General features: G+C 52.9%; 1 protein-coding gene across 1 annotated transcript in view; it reads left to right on the top strand.

The window, feature by feature from the left end:
- Window positions 1-14,174, top strand: part of ANKRD12 (ankyrin repeat domain 12) — a 429,381-nt gene that overhangs the window by 231,639 nt on the left and 183,568 nt on the right. The window lies entirely within an intron of this gene.

The following is a 14,174-nucleotide window of genomic DNA, read 5'->3' as shown; positions in this document are numbered from 1 at the left end:
TTTTAGGAAAGCTCTTTCAAATGTCCAAGATCTTAAAGGGGGAGTTCCGCCGCCGTTTGCTATATTTAATTCTAATGGGTTATGATCTGATAGTACCCTCTGGTGCTTCCTTACGCTGCATATGTCTTTTACCGAATTCGAGATGAGTATATAATCCAGCCGGGCATGACGAGAGTGTGGATGGGAAAAGTATGTGTATCCCTGGTCCCCCGGATGTTCCAATTGCCATCCAACCGTCAGGCCATGTAACTCGCAAAGATCTTTAAATGCCCTAAAGACTTTTGGTTTCCTCCCTTGATATTTAAACTCTGGGCCCGGCAACCAATCCCCAGGTAAGTGCAGATTGATATCCCCACATATTATTAACGGTGAAGGCCAATGCACCAGTTCATTGGAAATGCTCAGCAGCAGATCTGGGTCATCCCCCCACATTCCCATAAATTGTGCATACCGTCAGTATGTTTTGCCCATTATTGTAGTTACACTCCGTAATGGCCCATCTTCCAAATTTATCGGAGTTTGATCTAATAAATTGTAGGCCCCCCCCCCCTTTCGCCAGGATGGCTACACCCTTTGTTTGTGTACCCTTTGTCGAGGCGACTATGAGTTGATACCCTAGTGATTTCAGCAAATGCTGCTGTCGGCTGTGCGTCTCGTGTAGGCAGACTATATTGGCCTCCATAGCATGCAGTCCTATCGCTACTGTTTGCCTTTTTTTACATTGTTAAGGTCGCAGATATTTACAGACACAATTCTTAATCTAGCCATCCCCCTTCTTTTCTATTCTTCGTGTTAAGGCAATAATTGTATTTTTGCCCCTTATTCTTACCTTAACTGTTTTAAATCCTTGTGGTTCATTAGCCCTGTTCCAGGCCCAATGTCTACCTGCTTGATTACGGATCATCCCTTGGTCTCTTCCCCTTCCTCTCCCTTCCCCCCCAACCCCACCTTGCCCCCCCGCCCCCCCCCTACCACCCAATGAGGCATCCTAGGTCCCTGGGTACCCAGGTGTGGGCGTCCGTATGGCCAGAGCGCCTCAACTAGCCCCGTGGCCTGGCCATGTGTGCTTTGGTTGTGACATTAGGATGAGGCGAATGGGGTCATTTGAGAGATTAATCGTTTCTCTAAGCCTTAATGGATACTCCAATATTAAGTCATATTTTGATTGACAAGCTTTTAGCAATCTACCCCCCCCCCTCCACCCCTCCTAATTGTTCCCCATGCTTAAATGCATTTATACTTCAAGCCTGATTGCAGATTTACTCCGCTTTGTCTGTTGTCTTTTTCTTTCTTCATTTCCTTTTTAGGTCGAGCAGACCTACCCTCAATGCGTGAGCATTGAAGGTGTCTGCTTCAGACCTATTGTGGCCCGTATTGGCCTGTACCTAGGAATGTGGACACATAGCAGACGCGCGCTTTGAGGCTGTCAGATTTCACCTCGGGAGCGCGCTGCTTGCTGTGTGTGGAGTGGCGTGTCAGTTTCACTTTTTATTACTTTCGTTTTTGCCTAGACTGGCTTTCAATGAAGAACGCTTGCTGGAATTAAATGTTGTTTTTTTCTATTTTAACATGCGAAACGGGGTGAAGACTGATAAAGAAAATGACGGTAAAACGCTGACAAAGGGGGAGCTTTAGAGTGCAGAGTGGAGCTTCAGAGTGGAGCTTCAGAGTGGAGCTTCAGAGTGGAGCTTCAGAGTGGAGCTTTAGAGTGCAGAGTGGAGCTTCAGAGTGGAGCTTCAGAGTGGAGCTTCAGAGTGGAGCTTTAGAGTGCAGAGTGGAGCTTCAGAGTGGAGCTTCAGAGTGGAGCTTCAGAGTGGAGCTTCAGAGTGGAGCTTCAGAGTGGAGCTTCAGAGTGGAGCTTTAGAGTGCAGAGTGGAGCTTCAGAGTGGAGCTGCAGAGTGCAGAGTGGAGCTTCAGAGTGGAGCTGCAGAGTGGAGCTTCACAGTGCAGAGTGGAGCTTCAGAGTGCAGAGTGGAGCTTCAGAGTGCAGAGTGGAGCTTCAGAGTGCAGAGTGGAGCTTCAGAGTGGAGCTTCAGAGTGGAGCTTCAGAGTGGAGCTTCAGAGTGGAGCTCCAGAGTGGAGCTTCAGAGTGGAGCTTCAGAGTGGAGCTTCAGAGTGGAGCTTCAGAGTGGAGCTTCAGAGTGGAGCTTCAGAGTGGAGCTTCAGAGTGGAGCTTCAGAGTGGAGCTTCAGAGTGCAGAGTGGAGCTTCAGAGTGGAGCTTCAGAGTGGAGCTTCAGAGTGGAGCTTCAGAGTGGAGCTTCAGAGTGGAGCTTCAGAGTGCAGAGTGGAGCTTCAGAGTGGAGCTTCAGAGTGGAGCTTCAGAGTGGAGCTTCAGAGTGGAGCTTCAGAGTGGAGCTTCAGAGTGGAGCTTCAGAGTGCAGAGTGGAGCTTCAGAGTGGAGCTTCAGAGTGCAGAGTGGAGCTTCAGAGTGGAGCTTCAGAGTGGAGCTTCAGAGTGGAGCTTCAGAGTGGAGCTGCAGAGTGGAGCTTCAGAGTGCAGAGTGGAGCTTCAGAGTGGAGCTTCAGAGTGGAGCTTCAGAGTGGAGCTTCAGAGTGGAGCTTCAGAGTGGAGCTTCAGAGTGGAGCTTCAGAGTGGAGCTTCAGAGTGGAGCTTCAGAGTGGAGCTTCAGAGTGGAGCTTCAGAGTGGAGCTTCAGAGTGGAGCTTCAGAGTGGAGCTTCAGAGTGGAGCTTTAGAGTGGAGAGTGGAGCTTCAGAGTGGAGCTTTAGAGTGGAGAGTGGAGCTTCAGAGTGGAGCTTTAGAGTGGAGAGTGGAGCTTCAGAGTGGAGCTTTAGAGTGGAGAGTGGAGCTTCAGAGTGGAGCTTTAGAGTGGAGAGTGGAGCTTCAGAGTGGAGCTTTAGAGTGCAGAGTGGAGCTTCAGAGTGGAGCTTCAGAGTGCAGAGTGGAGCTTCAGAGTGGAGCTTCAGAGTGGAGCTTCAGAGTGGAGCTTCAGAGTGGAGCTGCAGAGTGGAGCTTCAGAGTGCAGAGTGGAGCTTCAGAGTGGAGCTTCAGAGTGGAGCTTCAGAGTGGAGCTTCAGAGTGGAGCTTCAGAGTGGAGCTTCAGAGTGGAGCTTCAGAGTGGAGCTTCAGAGTGGAGCTTTAGAGTGCAGAGTGGAGCTTCAGAGTGGAGCTTTAGAGTGCAGAGTGGAGCTTCAGAGTGGAGCTTTAGAGTGCAGAGTGGAGCTTCAGAGTGGAGCTTCAGAGTGGAGCTTTAGAGTGCAGAGTGGAGCTTCAGAGTGGAGCTTCAGAGTGGAGCTTTAGAGTGCAGAGTGGAGCTTCAGAGTGGAGCTTCAGAGTGGAGCTTCAGAGTGCAGAGTGGAGCTTCAGAGTGGAGCTTCAGAGTGCAGAGTGGAGCCTCAGAGTGGAGCCTCAGAGTGGAGCTTCAGAGTGGAGCTTCAGAGTGGAGCTTCAGAGTGGAGCTTCAGAGTGGAGCTTCAGAGTGGAGCTGCAGAGTGGAGCTGCAGAGTGGAGCTCAGAGTGGAGCTGCAGAGTGGAGCTTCAGAGTGGAGCTTCAGAGTGGAGCTTCAGAGTGGAGCTTCAGAGTGGAGCTTCAGAGTGGAGCTGCAGAGTGGAGCTGCAGAGTGGAGCTGCAGAGTGGAGCTGCAGAGTGGAGCTGCAGAGTGGAGCTGCAGAGTGGAGCTGCAGAGTGGAGCTGCAGAGTGGAGCTGCAGAGTGCAGCTGCAGAGTGCAGAGTGGAGCTTCAGAGTGGAGCTTCAAAGTGGAGCTTCAGAGTGGAGCTTCAGAGTGCAGAGTGGAGCTTCAGAGTGGAGCTTCAGAGTGGAGCTTCAGAGTGGAGCTTCAGAGTGGAGCTTCAGAGTGGAGCTTCAGAGTGGAGCTTCAGAGTGGAGCTTCAGAGTGGAGCTTCAGAGTGGAGCTTCAGAGTGGAGCTTCAGAGTGGAGCTGCAGAGTGGAGCTGCAGAGTGCAGCTGCAGAGTGCAGAGTGGAGCTTCAGAGTGGAGCTTCAAAGTGGAGCTTCAGAGTGCAGAGTGGAGCTTCAGAGTGGAGCTTCAGAGTGCAGAGTGGAGCTTCAGAGTGGAGCTTCAGAGTGGAGCTTCAGAGTGGAGCTTCAGAGTGGAGCTTCAGAGTGGAGCTTCAGAGTGGAGCTTCAGAGTGGAGCTTCAGAGTGGAGCTTCAGAGTGGAGCTTCAGAGTGGAGCTTCAGAGTGGAGCTTCAGAGTGGAGCTTCAGAGTGGAGCTTCAGAGTGGAGCTTCAGAGTGGAGCTTTAGAGTGCAGAGTGGAGCTTCAGAGTGGAGCTTTAGAGTGCAGAGTGGAGCTTCAGAGTGGAGCTTTAGAGTGCAGAGTGGAGCTTCAGAGTGGAGCTTTAGAGTGCAGAGTGGAGCTTCAGAGTGGAGCTTTAGAGTGCAGAGTGGAGCTTCAGAGTGGAGCTTTAGAGTGCAGAGTGGAGCTTCAGAGTGGAGCTTTAGAGTGCAGAGTGGAGCTTCAGAGTGGAGCTTCAGAGTGGAGCTTCAGAGTGGAGCTTCAGAGTGGAGCTTCAGAGTGGAGCTTCAGAGTGGAGCTTCAGAGTGGAGCTTCAGAGTGGAGCTTTAGAGTGCAGAGTGGAGCTTCAGAGTGGAGCTTTAGAGTGCAGAGTGGAGCTTCAGAGTGGAGCTTCAGAGTGGAGCTTCAGAGTGCAGAGTGGAGCCTCAGAGTGGAGCCTCAGAGTGGAGCCTCAGAGTGGAGCTTCAGAGTGGAGCTCAGAGTGGAGCTTCAGAGTGGAGCTTCAGAGTGGAGCTTCAGAGTGGAGCTTCAGAGTGGAGCTTCAGAGTGGAGCTTCAGAGTGGAGCTTCAGAGTGCAGCTGCAGAGTGCAGCTTCAGAGTGCAGCTTCAGAGTGGAGCTTCAGAGTGGAGCTTCAGAGTGGAGCTTCAGAGTGGAGCTTCAGAGTGGAGCTTCAGAGTGGAGCTGCAGAGTGGAGCTTCAGAGTGGAGCTTCAGAGTGGAGCTTCAGAGTGGAGCTTCAGAGTGGAGCTCAGAGTGGAGCTTCAGAGTGGAGCTTCAGAGTGGAGCTTCAGAGTGGAGCTTCAGAGTGGAGCTTCAGAGTGGAGCTTCAGAGTGGAGCTTCAGAGTGGAGCTTCAGAGTGGAGCTGCAGAGTGGAGCTGCAGAGTGCAGCTGCGGAGCTTCAGAGTGGAGCTTCAAAGTGGAGCTTCAGAGTGCAGAGTGGAGCTTCAGAGTGGAGCTTCAGAGTGCAGAGTGGAGCTTCAGAGTGGAGCTTCAGAGTGGAGCTTCAGAGTGGAGCTTCAGAGTGGAGCTTCAGAGTGGAGCTTCAGAGTGGAGCTTCAGAGTGGAGCTTTAGAGTGCAGAGTGGAGCTTCAGAGTGGAGCTTTAGAGTGCAGAGTGGAGCTTCAGAGTGGAGCTTTAGAGTGCAGAGTGGAGCTTCAGAGTGGAGCTTTAGAGTGCAGAGTGGAGCTTCAGAGTGGAGCTTTAGAGTGCAGAGTGGAGCTTCAGAGTGGAGCTTTAGAGTGCAGAGTGGAGCTTCAGAGTGGAGCTTCAGAGTGGAGCTGCAGAGTGGAGCTTCAGAGTGGAGCTTTAGAGTGCAGAGTGGAGCTTCAGAGTGGAGCTTCAGAGTGGAGCTTCAGAGTGGAGCTTCAGAGTGGAGCTTTAGAGTGCAGAGTGGAGCTTCAGAGTGGAGCTTTAGAGTGCAGAGTGGAGCTGCAGAGTGGAGCTTCAGAGTGGAGCTTCAGAGTGGAGCTCCAGAGTGGAGCTTCAGAGTGGAGCTTCAGAGTGGAGCTTCAGAGTGGAGCTTCAGAGTGGAGCTTCAGAGTGGAGCTTCAGAGTGGAGCTTCAGAGTGGAGCTTCAGAGTGGAGCTTCAGAGTGGAGCTTCAGAGTGGAGCCTCAGAGTGCAGAGTGGAGCTTCAGAGTGGAGCTTCTGAGTGCAGAGTGGAGCTTCAGAGTGGAGCTTCAGAGTGCAGAGTGGAGCTTCAGAGTGGAGCTTCAGAGTGGAGCTTCAGAGTGCAGAGTGGAGCTTCAGAGTGGAGCTTCAGAGTGGAGCTTCAGAGTGCAGAGTGGAGCTTCAGAGTGGAGCTTCAGAGTGCAGAGTGGAGCTTCAGAGTGGAGCTTCAGAGTGGAGCTTCAGAGTGGAGCTTCAATGTGGAGCTTCAATGTGGAGCTTCAGAGTGGAGCGTGGAGCTTCAGAGTGGAGCTTCAGAGTGGAGCTTCAGAGTGGAGCTTCAGAGTGGAGCTTCAGAGTGGAGCTTCAGAGTGGAGCTGCAGAGTGGAGCTTCAGAGTGGAGCTTCAGAGTGCAGAGTGGAGCTTCAGAGTGCAGAGTGGAGCTTCAGAGTGGAGCTTCAGAGTGGAGCTTCAGAGTGGAGCTGCAGAGTGGAGCTTCAGAGTGGAGCTTCAGAGTGCAGAGTGGAGCTTCAGAGTGCAGAGTGGAGCTTCAGAGTGGAGCTTCAGAGTGGAGCTTCAGAGTGGAGCTGCAGAGTGGAGCTTCAGAGTGCAGAGTGGAGCTTCAGAGTTCAGAGTGGAGCTTCAGAGTGGAGCTTCAGAGTGGAGCTGCAGAGTGGAGCTTCAGAGTGCAGAGTGGAGCTTCAGAGTGCAGAGTGGAGCTTCAGAGTGGAGCTTCAGAGTGGAGCTTCAGAGTGGAGCTTCAGAGTGGAGCTTCAGAGTTGAGCTTCAGAGTGGAGCTTCAGAGTGCAGAGTGGAGCTTCAGAGTGGAGCTTCAGAGTGGAGCTTCAGAGTGGAGCTTCAGAGTGCAGAGTGGAGCTTCAGAGTGGAGCTTCAGAGTGGAGCTTCAGAGTGCAGAGTGGAGCTTCAGAGTGGAGCTTCAGAGTGCAGAGTGGAGCTTCAGAGTGGAGCTTCAGAGTGGAGCTTCAATGTGGAGCTTCAATGTGGAGCTTCAGAGTGGAGCGTGGAGCTTCAGAGTGGAGCTTCAGAGTGGAGCTTCAGAGTGGAGCTTCAGAGTGGAGCTTCAGAGTGGAGCTTCAGAGTGGAGCTTCAGAGTGGAGCTTCAGAGTGGAGCTGCAGAGTGGAGCTTCAGAGTGGAGCTTCAGAGTGCAGAGTGGAGCTTCAGAGTGCAGAGTGGAGCTTCAGAGTGGAGCTTCAGAGTGGAGCTTCAGAGTGGAGCTTCAGAGTGGAGCTGCAGAGTGGAGCTGCAGAGTGGAGCTTCAGAGTGGAGCTTCAGAGTGCAGAGTGGAGCTTCAGAGTGCAGAGTGGAGCTTCAGAGTGGAGCTTCAGAGTGGAGCTTCAGAGTGGAGCTGCAGAGTGGAGCTTCAGAGTGCAGAGTGGAGCTTCAGAGTTCAGAGTGGAGCTTCAGAGTGGAGCTTCAGAGTGGAGCTGCAGAGTGGAGCTTCAGAGTGCAGAGTGGAGCTTCAGAGTGCAGAGTGGAGCTTCAGAGTGGAGCTTCAGAGTGGAGCTTCAGAGTGGAGCTTCAGAGTGGAGCTTCAGAGTGGAGCTTCAGAGTTGAGCTTCAGAGTGGAGCTTCAGAGTGCAGAGTGGAGCTTCAGAGTGGAGCTTCAGAGTGGAGCTTCAGAGTGGAGCTTCAGAGTGGAGCTTCAGAGTGCAGAGTGGAGCTGCAGAGTGGAGCTTCAGAGTGCAGAGTGGAGCTTCAGAGTGCAGAGTGGAGCTTTAGAGTGCAGAGTGGAGCTTCAGAGTGGAGCTTCAGAGTGGAGCTTCAGAGTGGAGCTTCAGAGTGGAGCTTCAGAGTGGAGCTTCAGAGTGGAGCTTCAGAGTGGAGCTTCAGAGTGGAGCTTCAGAGTGGAGCTTCAGAGTGCAGAGTGGAGCTTCAGAGTGGAGCTTCAGAGTGGAGCTTCAGAGTGAGTGGAGCTTCAGAGTGGAGCTTCAGAGTGCAGAGTGGAGCTTCAGAGTGGAGCTTCAGAGTGCAGAGTGGAGCTTCAGAGTGGAGCTTCAGAGTGCAGAGTGGAGCTTCAGAGTGGAGCTTCAGAGTGCAGAGTGGAGCTTCAGAGTGGAGCTTCAGAGTGCAGAGTGGAGCTTCAGAGTGGAGCTTCAGAGTGGAGCTTCAGAGTGGAGCTTCAGAGTGGAGCTTCAGGGTGGAGCTTCAGAGTGGAGCTGCAGAGTGGAGCTTCAGGGTGGAGCTTCAGAGTGGAGCTGCAGAGTGGAGCTGCAGAGTGGAGCTGCAGAGTGGAGCTGCAGAGTGGAGCTTCAGAGTGGAGCTTCAGAGTGGAGCTTCAGAGTGCAGAGTGGAGCTTCAGAGTGCAGAGTGGAGCTTCAGAGTGCAGAGTGGAGCTTCAGAGTGGAGCTTCAGAGTGGAGCTTCAGAGTGGAGCTTCAGAGTGGAGCTTCAGAGTGGAGCTTCAGAGTGCAGAGTGGAGCTGCAGAGTGGAGCTTCAGAGTGCAGAGTGGAGCTTCAGAGTGCAGAGTGGAGCTTCAGAGTGCAGAGTGGAGCTTCAGAGTGCAGCTTCAGAGTGGAGCTTCAGAGTGCAGAGTGGAGCTTCAGAGTGGAGCTTCAGAGTGGAGCTTCAGAGTGCAGAGTGGAGCTTCAGAGTGCAGAGTGGAGCTTCAGAGTGGAGCTTCAGAGTGAGTGGAGCTTCAGAGTGGAGCTTCAGAGTGCAGAGTGGAGCTTCAGAGTGGAGCTTCAGAGTGCAGAGTGGAGCTTCAGAGTGGAGCTTCAGAGTGCAGAGTGGAGCTTCAGAGTGGAGCTTCAGAGTGCAGAGTGGAGCTTCAGAGTGGAGCTTCAGAGTGCAGAGTGGAGCTTCAGAGTGGAGCTGCAGAGTGGAGCTGCAGAGTGGAGCTTCAGAGTGCAGAGTGGAGCTTCAGAGTGGAGCTTCAGAGTGCAGAGTGGAGCTCAGAGTGCAGAGTGGAGCTTCAGAGTGCAGCTTCAGAGTGCAGCTTCAGAGTGGAGCTTCAGAGTGGAGCTTCAGAGTGGAGCTTCAGAGTGGAGCTTCAGAGTGGAGCTTCAGAGTGGAGCTTCAGAGTGGAGCTTCAGAGTGCAGAGTGGAGCTTCAGAGTGCAGAGTGGAGCTTCAGAGTGCAGAGTGGAGCTTCAGAGTGGAGCTTCAGAGTGGAGCTTCAGAGTGGAGCTTCAGAGTGGAGCTTCAGAGTGGAGCTTCAGAGTGGAGCTTCAGAGTGGAGCTTCAGAGTGCAGAGTGGAGCTTCAGAGTGCAGAGTGGAGCTTCAGAGTGCAGAGTGGAGCTTCAGAGTGGAGCTTCAGAGTGGAGCTTCAGAGTGGAGCTTCAGAGTGGAGCTTCAGAGTGGAGCTTCAGAGTGCAGAGTGGAGCTTCAGAGTGCAGAGTGGAGCTTCAGAGTGCAGAGTGGAGCTTCAGAGTGCAGAGTGGAGCTTCAGAGTGCAGCTTCAGAGTGGAGCTTCAGAGTGCAGAGTGGAGCTTCAGAGTGGAGCTTCAGAGTGGAGCTTCAGAGTGCAGAGTGGAGCTTCAGAGTGCAGAGTGGAGCTTCAGAGTGGAGCTTCAGAGTGAGTGGAGCTTCAGAGTGGAGCTTCAGAGTGCAGAGTGGAGCTTCAGAGTGGAGCTTCAGAGTGCAGAGTGGAGCTTCAGAGTGGAGCTTCAGAGTGCAGAGTGGAGCTTCAGAGTGGAGCTTCAGAGTGCAGAGTGGAGCTTCAGAGTGGAGCTTCAGAGTGGAGCTTCAGAGTGGAGCTTCAGAGTGGAGCTGCAGAGTGGAGCTGCAGAGTGGAGCTTCAGAGTGGAGCTTCAGAGTGCAGAGTGGAGCTCAGAGTGCAGAGTGGAGCTTCAGAGTGCAGCTTCAGAGTGCAGCTTCAGAGTGCAGCTTCAGAGTGGAGCTTCAGAGTGGAGCTTCAGAGTGGAGCTTCAGAGTGGAGCTTCAGAGTGGAGCTTCAGAGTGCAGAGTGGAGCTTCAGAGTGCAGAGTGGAGCTTCAGAGTGCAGAGTGGAGCTTCAGAGTGCAGAGTGGAGCTTCAGAGTGGAGCTTCAGAGTGGAGCTTCAGAGTGGAGCTTCAGAGTGGAGCTTCAGAGTGGAGCTTCAGAGTGCAGTGTGGAGCTTCAGAGTGCAGTGTGGAGCTTTAGAGTGCAGCTTCAGAGTGGAGCTTCAGAGTGCAGTGTGGAGCTTCAGAGTGCAGTGTGGAGCTTCAGAGTGCAGTGTGGAGCTTCAGAGTGCAGTGTGGAGCTTTAGAGTGCAGTGTGGAGCTTTAGAGTGCAGTGTGGAGCTTTAGAGTGCAGTGTGGAGCTTTAGAGTGCAGTGTGGAGCTTTAGAGTGCAGTGTGGAGCTTTAGAGTGCAGAGTGAAGCTTTAGAGTGCAGTGTGGAGCTTCAGAGTGGAGCTTTAGAGTGCAGTGTGGAGCTTCAGAGTGGAGCTTTAGAGTGCAGTGTGGAGCTTCAGAGTGGAGCTTTAGAGTGCAGTGTGGAGCTTCAGAGTGGAGCTTTAGAGTGCAGTGTGGAGCTTCAGAGTGGAGCTTTAGAGTGCAGACTGGAGCTTCAGAGTGGAGCTTTAGAGTGCAGACTGGAGCTTCAGAGTGGAGCTTTAGAGTGCAGACTGGAGCTTCAGAGTGACGCACTCTACAGCGCCACGCACTCCACGCACTGCGCCACGCACTGCGCCCCGCACTCTACAGCGCCCCGCACTCTACAGCGCCCCGCACTCTACAGCGCCACGCACTCTACAGCGCCACGCAGTGCACCGCACTCTACAGCGCACCGCAGCGCCCCATACTCTACAGCGCCCCGCACTCTACAGCGCCCCGCACTCTACAGTGCCCTGCGCTCTACAGCGCACGCACTCTACAGCGCACCACGCTCTCAGCGTCCCGCAGCGCCATGCACTCTACAGCGCCCCGCGCTCTACAGCGCCACGCACTCTACAGCGCCACGCACTCTACAGCGCCACGCACTCTACAGTGCCACGCACTCTACAGCGCCACGCACTCTACAGCGCCACGCCACGCACTGCGCCCCGCACTCTACAGCGCCCCGCACTCTACAGCGCCCCGCACTATACAGCGCCCCGCACTCTACAGCGCCCCGCACTCTACAGCGCCCTGCACTCTACAGCGCCCTGCACTCTACAGCGCCCCGCAGCGCACCGCACTCTACAGCGCACCGCAGCGCCCCGCACTCTACAGCGCCCCGCACTCTACAGCGCCCCGCGCTCTACAGCGCCCCGCGCTCTACAGCGCCCTGCGCTCTACAGCGCACGCACTCTACAGCGCACCACGCTCTCAGCGTCCCGCAGCGCCATGCACTCTACAGCGCCCCGCGCTCTACAGCGCCCCACAGCGCCCCGCACTCTACAGCGCCCCGCACTCTACAGCGCCCCGCACTCTACAGCGCACTCTACAGCGCCCCACACTCTACAGCGCCCCGCACTCTACAGCGCCCCGGAATCTACAGCGCCCCGCGCGCAGAAACTTTTACAAATCATAGAAATCCCACCATCGACAGTAGTCAATTTATCCACGAAAGTATTGACAAGGGATGAGGAATCTGTCCTCAATCTAGGTTTAAAATGTGTTCCCAGCAGTCAGCAAACATACAAGGCAGCTCCAATAATATCCTATTGGCGAGCTAGTCCTGGCAATAGTGAAGAACGAAATTAGCAGTATTTCACTATCATGACATGTAATACATACCTACACATGTCCCACCTTTAACATACACTGCACCCTGCCCCTGGGAGTGTCTTGGGCCTACCTTAGGGGTGTCCAACATGTAGTAAAAGGGAGGCTTAGGGCCTGGCAAGAGACTGCACTTGCCAGGTCGACTTGGCAGTTTAAAACTGTACTCAAAGGCACTGCAATGGTAGACTGGAGACACGTTTACAGGGGGTGCTTATATGGTTGGCACAATCACTGCTGCAGGCGCACTAGATGCATTTGATTTACAGGCCTTGGGCACACACAGTGCACTTTACTAGGGACTTACCAGTAAATCAAATATGCAAATTATGGAGAACCCAGCAGAATTAAAAATGACAGAGGTAGCATTTGCACTTGAGCACTGATTAGCAGTGGTAAAGTGTACGGAGTACATAAAACAGCAAAAAAGAAGTCCAGCATAACATCAAAAATACAGGTGGTAGAGCAAAAAGACAGAGGAAAACACGTCAAGGATGCCAGGTCTTGCAACTGCTTAGAGATCTTTGAGTGATGACAGGTCACATTGCCTCTCTCTCATCGTCTCATGACCCCAAAAGACAGAGGTCAGTCGCAGGTGTCTAGGGATAATTGGTGCACCTGAGCCCACTACAAGAGAGCGCTTCGATCCACAAGAATCCACTGCAATAATCAATCTAAATTACACCGCGCTGTGTTTGTTTACACTTCCTCTCTCGGGTGGGTTCTTTTCAGATGTGATCCCATTTGTAGCTCAGCAGACAGCAGCTTACCCTGACAGAGCAAGAGAAGGATGATCCGCACTCTGCTGCTTTTGGTCCAGCTCTCTCATTTATGTGTATTTTGTTGCCTGCGAGTGTTGTTTTTGTTATCACAGGAGAGGGGGTTGGCCTGATTCTACTCCCCACTACGAGCAAGGAGCCACGTGAATATCACCTGTGTATGTCCATTACGAAGTGATGCTAGAACACGTTTTATTTTAAAAATGGATTAGGCCCCAGAAAGTGTTCAAACAATTTCGAGGCATGGTGCTCATCTTCTCAGCATGAGAAGGATGAAATGCTGAGCCGAACTTGCTTTGATTCCAAACTAGTGGCCATTAGGTTGCAGTTGCATCATTGTAACAGGTGCATCAACCAACTGAGCTAGCTTGAAAAATTCCGGAGTGCAAACATACTAGATTAATAATGTAAGGTTCCTTTTGTAACACCTGCTTAGGACAGCTGCTAATCCCCAAACATCTGATGCAGAGACACGCATTTTTTCCTTGACTGAAGCAACTATAACGATGATGCATATGTCATAAGTACATAGAAAGCTCACGAAAGTAAGCATGTGATGCTGAACATTTAAAAACATGATGGAATAACAATCTAGTATTTTAGCTATTCATCTTAACAAGACCAATGCATTGAACACCGTTACGTTGGCTGATAAAAGCGCATTTTATTTACAGTAGTCTAAAAGAGCAAAACTGCAGGAAAATGACCACTATACAAAATAAAAATAGCACTACTCTGCGCGCCGCCACTCCCGTGCACCATTTTAATTATGAAGACCCGGCCCGCCTCCAGTGCGTACCACTACCAACTATTTAATTAATTTTAAAAAGGCTCAGGCCAGGCCGGTAGGGCGTGCGCACCACGGCACCATAATTAATGTTTATAGGCCGGGGCCCGTTACCATCCGTCCCTGGCGTGCGTTGCGCACTGTAACTATTATAATATAGGCTTGCCTGCTTGCTTGCTTCAGCAGCAGCCGAGGGCAAATGGAGCAGGCGAGGAAGCAACAAGGGTTGGGGGGCTAATTGAGTGCAAGGGCGAACCCAATATGGAGGGAAGCGGCACACAGGCAAGAACAGAGAGCAACACTGAGTGCGGCCCCGGGAGCAAAGAAGTACAGAAGCGAGAAAGCATGTTCTATAGGAGGGACAAACACGAGTGACAAGTGGGGACATAAATAAGAAGCAGGCAAATGCGCGACCGGAAAGCAACTAATTAGTGCACGCAGCAGGCCTGGAGGCAGGCAGCCAGCAGCAACCCTGCCCCGCCGGTCGGTGACAGAGTCTGTCACTCCGTCTCCGAGTGACTTACTTTGGTTTTCGGACTCGGATTCGGAAATCGGACAGGGCAGCTCAGCGTGGGCGGGCCTGGCCGCCTGGCTGCTTTGTCTTGGAAGGCAGTTAAGTTCGCAGTTTTCCTTGTTCTTCTCTTGTCTTCTTCTTTGGCTATGCGCGCCGCCTGCCTCGCCCCATATGCCACGCACAGGGGCTTACTGCTTATTGGCCCGCATGATGTTGTGCGTGCCCTGGGGCTGCCTGGCATTGCTCACCACCACTCAGCAGCAGCCAGCCCTGCTGCCCACGCCCCCCACGCACGCGGCACGCGCATACGCGGTGGCGGAAGTGCGGAACTGAAAGTGAAAGGATAAAGGCCTGTCCCGTGGCCCGCCGCCATTTCATAGAATCAGGCGGGCTTAGACTAAGATAACAAAAAGTGCCTTACAATTGTCACTTTTGCCTCATGTAATGTAACGTTTGCTTTTGTATTTTGTTATCTAGTAATGTTCTCATGTATCAGTTCTGTTTCTATTGTGAATTCGCTCTGACACCTTCGGGTAAAGTCCGCACATCCCTTCTTACTCGGCTTGCTTAGCTGTCAGAATGGTGTTGCAGCGTTGGCTAAGAGTCTATTATAGTTGAGCTTT

Source organism: Lissotriton vulgaris, chromosome 4_1 (assembly GCF_964263255.1).
Source record: "Lissotriton vulgaris chromosome 4_1, aLisVul1.2, whole genome shotgun sequence".
Lineage (NCBI taxonomy): Eukaryota > Metazoa > Chordata > Amphibia > Caudata > Salamandridae > Lissotriton > Lissotriton vulgaris.
This window is presented reverse-complemented; position numbering and strand designations above follow the sequence as displayed.